Here is a 13,482-nt window from a genome sequence, read left to right on the forward strand (position 1 = left end):
GATGTTTGTTGAATAAAACCCATTAATGCTTATAGAATTCACTGTCTCGGGGACGAATTCGTGACAGTGCGACGTTCACAGAGATGTTCTAAGTGGGCTTTTGTGCCTTATCTTAGTCACCGGTGGGAAGAAAGCCCAAAATTGGATGGTAATCTGCAGTCTGAGCTTTCCTAAATACTCATCTCAGTGATAGGCCATGAGGAGACCTAAATGGATCCTAGCACAACGACAGCCCTTAAGTGTGACTGTGCAGATGCCCTGCACAGACGTCATGATCACCAGTGTCCTTTCATGGGAATTCAGAGAATTAATCCTGGTCTCCTTTCCAGATGTTCCTTTGGGAACGGTCCACATTCATCTACAGCGTTTTGTTCTGCTGTCTTGTTTTTAACTTATGACAAGGAAGCAGTGGATAGCTCTGCTTGATTCTGTAGTACTGAAGGCCCACTTCAAACTGCCAGGTATACTCCTGCATTTGGCGTCTAGTTTGGGGGAATCCCACCATGATCAGTTTCTCTTTAATTTCATATTTTCCATTTTGGAATGTATATTTGGCATAAATGCATGAGGATTTAGAGGAAGAGACACGGAGTCAAAGATAAGTTAGACATTTGAGGAGATATAATCTCCTTCACCAAATGCCATGAAATGAAATTTAAGTCCTATTTCACCAGAAACTTAGAAGACGACCACTGATACTTTTTGAGAATGCTAATATTGCAAAGAGATAAGAATGATGTGGCAGTCTTTCATAAGTACAGAAAAGGATTAGATCTAGATTGGGGAACCTGTAGTTTAGTCTGAAGGGAGCACTCTGGCTGACAAATTAGTTAGAAATGGGACCAACCGTTCAGGAAGTTTGTCAAGGCAGAGAGAAATTGGCTAGAGAATTTGAGGAGCTGGGAATGAGGGATTGTGGGACCTGACTTGGCTGTGGGTCCAAGAGCAAAACTGATTAAGCTAAGAAGGACAATAGCCCAGACAGGGTGTTGAAGGAAAAGACTGTCACATTCCAATGGTGGCCAGGCAAGGGGCATAAAAGTCCAGGGAAAGGGAAATTCGGGTGCTGGGGGCACTGCGAGGCATGCGTTTTGCTCCTGCAACCCTGATGTGGTTAAAGCCAAGAACCCAGGCCGGACATGGCAGAATCTTGCTTTCTCTATGTTGGAGGATGGGTGGGGGAGACTGGTATTTTGAGTGCATCTGGAAAGGATTATCTCTAAGTAATATTTATACTACTATTTAATAGTAATAACAGAATAATTGGGGCTAGATTGTACAGCTGGACAGTTAGGGTTCAAAGCTTTTCTAGCCAGGAATCTGTGGCTCTACTTAATCTCTCTGGAATTCAGTTTCATTGTCAATAAAAGGCAAATTCTATCATCCTGTGGTTTGTTGGTGATGATGGAATGAAGTAACGAAGGTAAAGTGCTTGATCCCACAGTTGGACTCAGTGAACGTTGGCTTCCGTTGAGGTTGTGATCTCTATGACTCTCTGGGTACAACACCAAGGAGGGCTCCCATGTTCATTGTCTCCCTGATCTTGGTTCTTTTATGTCTTCTTAGACATCTCCTACCTCCACTTATGTTATAAAGAAGCCTCACATAAAGCTAATTGATGAACATGGGTCTTAGCCACAAACTCAGTGGAAAAAAGACAAATATGACTTTCTTAATTTTTCCATAGCTAAGCCTAATTTCTATCACAAGGCCCTATATGCCAATAACAAATTATTCCTGAAATCTTAGTGATGTAACGCAGCAAAGGTTGGCGGGGGGCTCTTTTCTGCGTGGTGTAAGTGACCCAGTCAGATAAGGGCTCTGTCATCTTCTAGCCGCACGATCTTGTAGACATGGCCTCTAAGTCTCTGCAAAAATGGAAGAGAGAGCTGGACGAGGTGTACTATCTCTTGAATGCCTCAGCCTTTGATCACTTCTCTTCGCAGTCTTTTGGCAGCAACAAGTCACGTGGCCCCAGCCTAGGCTACAAAGAAGGCTGACAAATATAAACGATATATATTGTCTTCTTATAAACTTTAAGTGTATTAGGGCTTTTGGGGGTGGTAGGTAATAGAAGAAACCCAGCTGAAACTACACTAAGCAAAAAAGGAAGTTTATTAGCTCACAGAACTGAAAGGGGTGTTGTTACTGGAATGAGGCGTGGCCGGATCCAGAGACTCAAATTAGGTAACGAGTTTTGGTTTCTCTCCATCTCTGAGCTCAGCTTGGCTCGGCTTCTGTCTTTAGGATGTTTTTCTCCATGTGGTGCTTAATAAAAATGGAGAGATAAATGGATAAGAAAATAAAGAGATAAGTGGATAAGAAAATGGGCTGAATAAAAAGCCCTCGGCCCATATCCCCCCACTTTAGTAAGACTATTGGAATAAACCAGTCTTCCCTTAAAGTGCTCATGGAAGAGTCCTGAGAAGGACTCTGATTGGACCAGCTTTGGTTCATGACATCCCTGTGATAAGGATTGGAGGGAGAACAGATTAATCTCCACTCAAACCATGTGACGCAAGTTTCCCACTGGAATGCCGGAGTTCCACTGGGGCAAAGGGGAAGAGCTGCAGGACAGTCAACAACGCCAGCTGCCCCTCACAGCAAGGAGCACTCTTTAATGCTCCCCCTTCCTACACATCACTTGGGGCCTGTAAGTGGCTTCTATCATGCCCGCCCAAGGGAGTTATATTGGACGTGATAGGTGCCCATGGGCAAACGGCCACCCAATATTCCTATGAAATAATGTTTATTTTTTTGTAAATTTGACACAGAACACAGCTGGGAGATATTTGAAATAGAAAAGCACTATGATCAATGATCTATGCCAAATCATAAAATCGTTCTTCTTTTAAAAGTGAAAAAAATAAGGATGCATCACACGGGCAGGAGGAACTTCTCATACTGTCTTTATGGAGTGCGTTATGGCCGGCCTGGATTACTGTGCTGCTGTATCTCAATCCTTTGCAGGAAGCCATCACTCCATCTCCCAAGCCCATCAGCCCGAATTCAATTCCGCGCCTGCCAGGCCTCCATCTGAGCAGCCATCTAGCAAAATAACCAATGACATTAGTGACTGTGGCCTCCTGACGACTTCCCCAGTTCTGTTTCTAAAGCCCATTTAAAATACATTTCTCATTTTACTACACATTCAAATTTTATTCCTCTGGTTATAGAACTATAAATGTCTGCATTTCATAGAGACGCAAATGAAGGGTATAGAAGCATATATAAATCACACTGCAAAAGTCTTATTTTCTTCATTGTACTCGATATTTGGCTGGGTGCAAATTATATTATCTGACAATTGCTCACATTCTTCCACAACTAAATATGCAAAAGAGGCCCACACACAATGCATTTTGTCACAATTAGGCTACTATAGGTCGTATTTTAAGGTGAAATAAAATTTTCTTCCTGAAATCTAACAATGCTCTGGTGGGTATGCATATTTTTATGCTCATATGAAGGGAGTTAAGTTTCATCGTATAAAAATTTGGGAAGTTCAGTTGTTGGGAATTGAAAATTGATCTACTGTGTAAAATGTGCAAAATGGGAATAATAAGATTGACCATTCCCCAGGAGGTAACTCAGAAAACAAGGACACAGCCTCTGACGATGTACTGGGAGGCTCTTCGGACTTGGGATTTGATAGCTCTATAGAGGAGGGAAGGCCTCTGCAGCTTTATGAAAATAGGAAAGGAAGGCCTTCCCCTACTGCCTGGGAGTAGAGAGCCTGTTTCTTTGTTCCTTTAAACAAATAAACAAATAATGACCAGGTGTGGAGGCCGCATCAGAGAACAGAGTGACTGAGCTGCGGAGGCCTCCATCCTCTACAGCTGAGAGTACTACAAGGCGGAGGTGCCCTAACCATCTGTTTATTCTACAGCAAAGAAAAAAACCTCATTCTGAATTTTTTGGAGGAAGTAGATTTAGGATCCCTGAACTTAAACTCCTGCCCACCCAACCACTATGTCTATTTGAGAAGTCCTTAAATCACTCCCATATTCATAGTTTCCCAAAACCATGTCAAGGCACCAAGGTTTTTGTACAAACTAGCAGGATCGCCGCAAATAAAGATGTATAAGCACCCCACACAGTGAGTACCTGAAAAGACAAGACATCATCTTTAAAATTCTCACTCGTTTCCAGTAACCTTTTCCATGAACTTCAGCTTCTGGAAAAGATAGAACTTCCCAACTCACAGGGGCAATTTCTGGCAGAAACAAGAAGGCCAGACCTCGAATCTATAAATCCCCATTTCCTGAATAAGCCACATCTTTAAGGATCCCTTTTTTTTTTTTTTGCGGTACGCGGGCCTCTCACTGTTGTGGCCTCTCCCATTGCGGAGCACAGGCTCCGGACGCGCAGGCTCAGCGGCCATGGCTCACGGGCCCAGCCGCTCCGCGGCATGTGGGATCTTCCCAGACCGGGGCACGAACCCGCGTCCCCTGCATCGGCAGGCGGACTCTCAACCACTGCGCCACCAGGGAAGCCCAAGGATCCCATTTTTATGTGTTTTATTCAATACAATTAATACAGTTGAGTACTCAAGAAATATGATGAACACACAGAAGAAACAAATTAAGGGATGACTGGAATATCTCTTCAGTTGTCCTGCAGCTGGCAAGATTGTACAAGTTTCTAATTCTTGCTTCCCTTCCCAAAACCCTGAAAGCCAAATAAGAGATTTTCAGCAAATTACAGAGTTTTAATTGTTTAAAGAGGGGTTTTATGTTTCCAAGAAAAGAGACTCTGAAGTTGAGCACTTCCAAAATCGACATGGCAAAACATTCCATAAACAAAGGATAAACATAGATTGTATAGACATAGAATATGCACTCGGCAATTCAACACAACTGTTACTTGAGAATGGGTAAGACTGGGTCATGTGCCCGTTCCTTAGTTTGGAGTTAAAGTTCCCCAATGAGAAATCAAAGGAATTGATGCTGGGTATGGGAAAGCCACAGACACAGCATCACACACCCATACTAGTCACACAACCTAAAAACGCACCGTGGTGTCTTAGAAAGAATAATATCCAGTCTTACGAAGTCTTGGGTTGGAATCCTGGGTTTGACATTTTGGGAAGTGTGACTTTAGGCAAGTCATTTACCTTCTCTAAAACCCAGTTTTCTCTCCTGTAAAGTGGGTATAAACATACCCACCTGCGTTGCTCACATACCAACAGTACAAGTAGAAAGCTGCGTTCCTATAAGGGAATCTCTAAACTCAATGATAAATCTTTAAAATAAGCAAACTAGTGTACAGCACCGGTGAAGAAATCTCAAGCTAGAATTGTGTTTGGATTAAAATTCATCAAGAGCCTGAGTGAATTACAAAATCATGGTTATTTCCCTTGATTTGAGAGTAATTAGGAGCACTGCAGACTTGACCCACTACCCCTCTTGAACCCCATACCCTACTTTGAAAGAGCTCAGCTCCCCCTCCCCCGAGAATTCTCCAATCTTTGTATCATTGGCAGTGCTCTAATCCCATGTAATTGTATGAGTCTCAATAGCAGATTAGCTCTAAATGCCCCCACAGAAAGGGAGCTGTCAGCCCTGCTATTGTTTTCCACTTAATGTGATTCCCGGCAGCAAAGAAGAAAGGCAGCCAGAGCCCTCCGTCTCACATTACAGACCACAGTTTCTAAACCAATTAAGGAAAAGGGATTTACAGTCCTCAGGATTAGAGACTCTGTTTATATTATCCTATATTTCTTCTCATAATACCCTCCATTTTATGTCTCCTAACAGCCTTCTCTCCATCTCTGGAGATCTCCCATTCACTTACCCATACATTTCCCTATTTACTTCTCTGCCTTTGCTATTTGAGTGCAGTCACCGAGCTAGCTAATTCTTACTGATTGTTTTAATTATGTTTCCAAATCCTCACGCGTTTGCCGTCAGGACAGCTCCGGAATGAAAATGCTGGGGCTCAGCCCGAGCCTGATATTCAAGCAGACCTTGATAAAGCGGTACATTTCTGTGCAAGCAATCATTCCGATTAATTGAATAAAAACATCCTGCAGGATGTTTATCAGAGAAATAAAGCTTGGCTCTCAGGAGGCAGGTTGGTCAGTATCCTGATATTGCAGCAAAAGGTGCCAATTTTTTCCCCTTTTTTTAGAATTACATCTGATGGGGAAGGTGAAATGAGTTTTCACTGAAGCAAGGGAACAAATGAGAAGATGATACTTAAGAAAGAGCTCCAGACCATTTTAAAAAAATCATGGCCTGATCTGAGTGTTGGTCCGAGTCTCCTCTTTTCTCTTACTTTTCTAAGGAAAGCTCATGCCACAGGAAGTCCAACTGATTTTCTTCTACCCACACGTATGTATAATTTTTCCCTTGGCTGGTGCCTGAACAATGAACACCTCACTCGATGGGTTTCTATTAGAACCAAATGGGTTTGGAGAAGCATTTTTACTCTTAATGGAGCTTTTCTATTGAATTCCATTTTTCAGAATTTTATTTTAGTTTCAGTTGAATATTTAAACAGGTTTAAATTTTAAATATCTCTGCTGAACAAGCCCAGATATATATCTTTTAAATTGCTGTAATACTTCACTGGGTTTCCTTTTCAACCTGATACAATATGCATAATCTATTATGCTGGCATTACATAAGTTGAGTACGCTCAGACACCAGGCTAAGGCACCCTTTTTACAGTTAAGTCACACCATTACGATGGACTGTCTTATCAAATTATTTTTATAACAGCTTTGTTACTAACAAAGCATAAAGAGGGTTCTAAAATTCAACCCAGGGCTCGTTATTGTAGGAATACTCACTCTGATTAATGAAACTTTTGTTTAAGGTTGTCCTTAAACTAAGTTATCATAGTCTAGGCTTTGAACATCATCAGGAAGAAAAGCAGGGTCTCCTTTGGGGGAATCGTATTTCTAGGTCTACTGGTTTTATAGGTTCTGGTTGTTATCCTGGTTTTTCCTAGGATTGCTTTGGCCCTTTGAAATGAACAAATATTTGAGTGTTCTAGGTGCAAGGGGGAAAACAAAGACACAGAATTAATACCCCACTCTCAGAGAGCTATGTCCAATCTAAAAGCCCAGATATTAACATGAAAGTTCTGAACAGATTTAGTCTGTCTGATTGGATCTCAGCTCTAGCCCTTACTAGTTCTATGACTTTGGGCAAGTTATTTCACTTCAGCTTTAGTTTCCTCATCTATAAAATGGGGACAATAATTGTGCCTATCTCAGAGAAGTATAAATATTAAACAAGACAGTCCATGTAAAGCACTTACCGTAGCGCCTAGCCCGAGAAAGAGCTCAATACTTATTATGGAGATGGAGGATCTCACGGAAACAGAAAATATTTCCAAATACAGGGCATGAGATGTGGCTACATGTGCTGCCAGAAATATATTGAGTTGAAGGCTAGGTCGTGCATTTGAAGACGGAGATGGGGTTTCGAGGAGCAGAGAGATAAGGGGAGAGTTTTTGCCCCGGTGTTTGGGGACAAGCTCTGGCCACTTCCCCCACCAGTATGAAGCTGAATCCAGGTGCAAGATTGCAAGGCAGTCTTTGCCCAAGAAGATTGAAACTGACACATGTAAGGAGGGCAGTGAGTGAAACAGCTGTGACTTTTTACTCCTTCATGATATTTAAACCGAAGACTCAGAGTACATTAACAGAGCTTTATAGAAACAACCCCTGCTCCTTCCAGCCGGCACAAAACTCACACTCACAATTCATTCGCTAGGCTTATCAGGTTCTCAGGCTATAGCAAATTGGAGAAATTGATGTTTACCCTGAAAGCTTGTACCTTCCGCGACTTGTCGCTGCTGTTGCCTCGGTGCACGTCTTCCAGCATGCCTGAACTTAAATCCCTGCATGATCACCTTTAACTCTTTGCTAGGAGGCAAAATCAATCCAAGGTAGAACTAAGTGGGAGGATGGAGGAGAAGAAAGGTGCTGCAGAAACTCGGGGGACACGCACCCCATCTATCTATAGACTGGAACGTATTCTGGGCACAGGTGAGAGAAACCAGTTGTGTTAAATAGCTACACTCTCTAAAGTTCTTCCTGTGCTGACACGTCTAAAGAGTTTCTTGTCAGTGTAAGAGAAGAAGCATTTCTGGGAAATAGGACTGATCACACTTTTCATCCCTTGGGAAGGGATGAAAAAGCTGAAGTAAGTGTTATTTCTGACAAATGCAGAAAGCACTAGTCCTATGTGAACACTGCAGGATACACAAGTGTGCTTATAAGAGGCCACCGTCGCTGTCATGTTCTCTCTCTCTTTCCGCCTTAGAGAGGCTCCATTAATTAATGCCTCGGAGAGCTTCCTCGTATTTGCTGCAGGTGCTTCACAGGCTGTAAGGACGGTGTGAGATGTTTTGATGTATGTAAATTACGTCCCTACTTTGAACCTAATCATTATTGTAAAATTTATAGATGATAAAACACAGGCAGCCATAAAAATAGAATATTTACTTTGAGCAAAGTTATAGGTTCCCTCAGTGATTCATCTTTTATGGGTCTTAAAGATCACTGCCAATGTGAAGACTTAACAGTTTTCCTAGTTCTACCCAAAGCTCCTCAAACAGTAGCAGAGTAAACGAAAGCCACCCAGGATACCAGTGATAGGAACAAACATATACCTGCTGAGTGGTTTCAGGCCCAACATTAAGGAAGGAATATAACAAATGTACTTGTCATACAACAGTGATAGAATTAAAAATCGGAGATGATTTGGCGAGTGGAGAGTGGAGAGGAGAGAGTGGAAAGCATTTCCTATAGCTCTACCACAAGCTCCCTGGGGGACCCTGGGCATATCGTTGAATCTCCTTATACCTGTTTCTTCAACCATAAAATGTGGAGATTGGCTTAAAAAATTGCCAGGGTCCATTCCACTTCCACCATTCGATATAGTATTGTAATATATTTTCCATCATTTTAGACCTGTATATGAAAAAATAAAAAAAGGATCAGAAATGGCCAAACCTTGAAGGTAGAGGGAAGTAGGCCACCTGGGTAGACGGCTGAGCAAGGGCCGTGGCTGTGTTTACCAAGAAAGCTCTGGAAAGTTAGGGTTCTCTGCTCCAGTAAGCTGGGGAAGCTTGTGTATCTTCTCATCTTGGACAGTCACAATTTACATTAGCCTCTTAAAGGCTTTGGGCGTCCCTGCAGCAAAAAGACAATAACAACAACAGTCACTTCTATTTACTCCTATTGTCCCCAAATTTAGTTGTGCTCACAATTCTTTTACTAACATTTGTTAACATACTTCAGCACCAGAGCTTAAAGAACACAGCTAGGGAGGGACAAGCTAAGAGCTTGCACAGCTTCACTCTGTCTCTTACTTTGGACTCCAGACCAGAGTCCTGTAATCCTTCTGCTACACAGCTTCCTCTTCAGTAAAGCCGTTGTCTTCACAGGACCATTGTGAGGATTAAAGAAGTTCATTTAAAGTTCCCCTTCTTGGGCTTCCCTGGTGGCACAGAGGTTAAGCATCTGCTTGCCAATGCAGGGGACACGGGTTTGAGCCCTGGTCCAGGAAGATCCCACATGCCACGGAGCAACTAAGCCCGTGCGCCACAACTACTGAGCCTGCGCTCTAGAGTCCGGGAGCCACAACTACCGAGCCCATGTGCCACAACTACTGAAGCCCACATGCCTAGAGCCCATGCTCGGCAACAAGAGAAGCCACCGCAGTGAGAAGCCCGTGCACTGCAACAAAAGTGTAGCCCCTGCTCACTACAACTAGAGAAAGCCCACATGCAGCAACGAAAATCCAGGGCAGCCAAAAATAAATAAATAAAATAAATAAATTTAAAAAATAAAATAGGGGCTTCCCTGGTGGCGCAGTGGTTGGGAGTCCGCCTGCCGATGCAGGGGACACGGGTTCGTGCCCTGAACCGGGAAGATCCCACGTGCCGCGGAGCGGCTGGGCCCGTGAGCCATGGCCACGGGGCCTGCGCGTCCGGAGCCTGTGCTCCGCAACGGGAGAGGCCACAACAGTGAGAGGCCCGCGTACAGCAAAAAATAAAAATAAAAATAAAATAAAATAAAATAAAATAAAGTTCCCCTTCTTAAGTCATTGCTGCAGAAGATTTCCCTGGAAACCTGAACAAGTACCACCCTAAACGCCCACCTCTCCCAACACAAGAGTCATTTACACATACATTCACTTTTCTACCATCTTTTTAAACTTTGGGAAAATCACCTTGCTTAGGCTACCATCTCCCTGTCCCCTCCATTTATCTATACAACAAATATGTATTGAGTCTCTACCATGTGACAATGAACACAGTGCTGGAGCTACAGTTGTGAACAAGACAGACAGAAGATGGCTGCCCTCATGGAACTTTCTGTCCAGATGGGGAGACAGACAATTAAATATGCCATTATAATTTGGTATGATACATACTATAATAATATAGTATATATAATAATATAATAATTTATTGAATGCTTGCTAAGCACTTTGCATATAGTAACTCTTTTCATCCTCACAACCATCATACAAGGTGGACACTGTTATCATATTCAACTTATAGCTGTGGAAACTGAGACAAAGGATGATTACTGAAGTATGTGGTACTAGGAGAGTACAGAGCGGAAGCCTCAAAGATGTGTCTTCTGGACCTGAAGTTGTGTAACTGTCGGCCAGGTAAAGAAGTACAAGATGAGTGTTCCAGGCTGGGGGAGATAGAGATGGGGGGAGAGAGAGAGAGAGAGAGAGAGAGAGAGAGAGAGGAGCATTGCAGGACCTGAGAGAAGCCCCACAGCCAGAGTAGGGTGTTTGAGGTCTGTGCATGGGTGTGTGGTTGGTGGGGACTTAGAGAGGGTGGTAATGACAGATTATGAGGCAGAGAGATAAATACAATAGTTGAATCAAGAAGGGCATTTCAACCACTTTAAAGGTTTAACTTTATACTTAAAGCAAACAGAAACCAGCAAAGGACTCTGCAAAATAGTGTTTAGATCAGTTGCTCTTGCTGCATTTTAGAGAGATCTCCTGCCTTCAGTGTGGAGAAGGGATTAGAGGCAGACAATGCTGGAGAATTAGCTTGAGGACTGTCACGGTAATCAAAGTAAGTGAAGATGGCCTCCAGAAATAGAATAGAGGTGGTGGTAATAAAGAGACATAGATGAGTTTGAAAAGCTTTTGAAAGGAAAAAGACAACTGAGTGTTGGTGGTGAAAGCAAAGCGTCAAGGACGATGCCTGGCCTCTGGCTTGGGTGGCTGCGTAGACAGTACTGCCATTCACATAAGAGTGGAGAGGGAGCAGGTCTGGGAAGAAGGTGATAGCTTCAGTTTGGGACATGATGGATTTGAGGAATCTACAGGACATCCAGCTGGACATACCTAGTAGACACTTGGAAATGTGAATGTGAAGCTCAGGGAGAATCTAAGCTTAATATAGCCTTGCACTTGGTGTAGAAGACCACGGACACCTTTTAGGATGCAGAAGAGCAGGAGAAAGTACCCACATGGACACTTCTGGATCCAGATACAGTTGGCGTTCAAAGTGTAGAGACCGTGGGTCAAGAAACAAGAAAAGGAACAGAACATTTATCAAGTCAAGAGCCACCAACTTGACTTTCCCAGTATAGTAGATGCTCTCAATACCTTGCCCCCCTCTCCTTGGCTCATCTGTAACCTTAGCCCACTGATAACTTCCTACCTTGAGCACCTGAGCTCTGCTTTTCCACCTCAGGGCTTTCTCCAGCTCAAGAGTTAATGTTCCCAGCATAACCCTTAACCAAGGAGAAAATGCAATTGATAAATATCTCAGCTTCCTTTTCCTCAGTGGACGGTTCTAAGGAAATGAATGTTCCGTTCTACACAGAAAGCACCCAGGCGGACACGGCTGTTGCCCACAGTGATAACTAGGTCACTAACACACATGCTTTTTACTTTTTTCCCTTTTGTGTCTCAATTTCCCCATCCCCTCACTTTGGCTTCCTGGGATCAATTCCTAAATAATGTACCTGTACTGAAGTCATTGATTCAGGATTTGCTTTTGGAAAAAGGCAAACTAAAATCAAGACACCAGGTTACAATCACATATTTGCTTCTTTATTTCACATTTCTTGGTTAATATAAAGATGAAAAAGGGTTGTAGGAAAATTTAATAACCAAACGGATGTTAAACAGGTGAAGCTGGGACATCTTATTGTGTGAGGAAGTAAGGAAACAGGGAAAGATTAATGAGGTCATATAGAAAGGACAGAGAAGGCAGCTTGAAAGAGCTCCTACTGGTGATATCTGTGACAATTTGAGAACAAAAAAGAAAATAAACTAAAACTGAAATAAAAATGTATGTGTCTATGATGATACCAAAATATCAGGGAAAATAATGGCATTCACTACCACTGGAAGTGACTTACATCAACTTCTTGATGTGAAAATGGTTAACAAAAGACAGAGAATAGAGCATGTGTTTGGGCATTTTTGATAACGAATTAATTAGAGAAAATTCTTTACACAGAATTTTGAGCCAATAAATCCAGAATCAAAGTTAAAATTTTAAAAATTCCATTTTGTATCCCCTAATGAAATAGGTAAATTCAATCAAATCACCAGTAGAAACTGAAGACATTAGGTGAAAAAAAGTTCACTAAGCAACTAGACATTCACATGACACCAGCAAGTCAGGTCCCAAATTACCTGCTAATTGCAAAAGGACTTCAGAGATACAGCAATCAAAGGCAGTGCCTGGTACTTGATTGGATCTTGGTTTAAAGAAAACAGCTATAAAGCATATTTGGGAGAAAATTATAGAAATTTGAAAGTGAGCTGGCTACTCAATGATATCAAGGGGACTATGGCTAATTTTGTTAAGGTGTGATAATCCTTCAATAATGTATTTTGGAGAGAATCCTTATTTGGGAAGATGTATATGGTAGTATCTAGCAATGAAGTAGAAACGTTCAAATTATTGAGAAAAAATTATATATATCCATATAGATAAAGCAAATATGTTAACAACACACCTATGTTGTGGGTATATAAAAGTATTCACTGTAGAATTCTTTCTTGTTCTCTGTATGCTTGAACGTGCTCGTAGTAATTTTTTTTAAATAATTCTTGTTTAATTAAGGTCTCTGCTAAAAATATGGAACGCTTCACGAATTTGCGTGTCCTCCTTGCGCAGGGGCCATGCTAATCTTCTCTGCATTGTTCCAATTTTTAGTATATGTGCTGCCGAAGCGAGCACCATAGTCAGGGTTTTAAACTGTGTTGCTTTACCATTAAGAAATTACTTTTGTGAAATACGAATTTTCATTTTCACTTTCTCTTTCAATTTTGGTTTGCTTAATTTTATTTATTTATTTTGTTTTAGGATTTTTTTTCCCTACGGGTGCAGGGTATTAGGATGACTCTGTGTTTACACGATTGTTTTAATTTTTGCCACCTAGATTTCCAACGCCTCTTCTGTTTTGGCCTGCCATGGTCCAGGTGTTTTCTGTAACTACATTTTCATTTCAGTTGCTGAGGTCTACAC

At 42.0% G+C, this 13,482-nt stretch overlaps 1 non-coding gene across 1 annotated transcript; it reads right to left on the reverse strand.

The window, feature by feature from the left end:
* Positions 1–13,086: 13,086 nt before the first annotated feature.
* Positions 13,087–13,194, reverse strand: LOC137226891 (U6 spliceosomal RNA). Its single transcript, XR_010944585.1, has one exon. It is a non-coding gene; the product is annotated as a U6 spliceosomal RNA (small nuclear RNA).
* Positions 13,195–13,482: the final 288 nt, after the last annotated feature.

The sequence above is a fragment of the Pseudorca crassidens genome, chromosome 6 (genome assembly GCF_039906515.1).
Source record: "Pseudorca crassidens isolate mPseCra1 chromosome 6, mPseCra1.hap1, whole genome shotgun sequence".
Lineage (NCBI taxonomy): Eukaryota > Metazoa > Chordata > Mammalia > Artiodactyla > Delphinidae > Pseudorca > Pseudorca crassidens.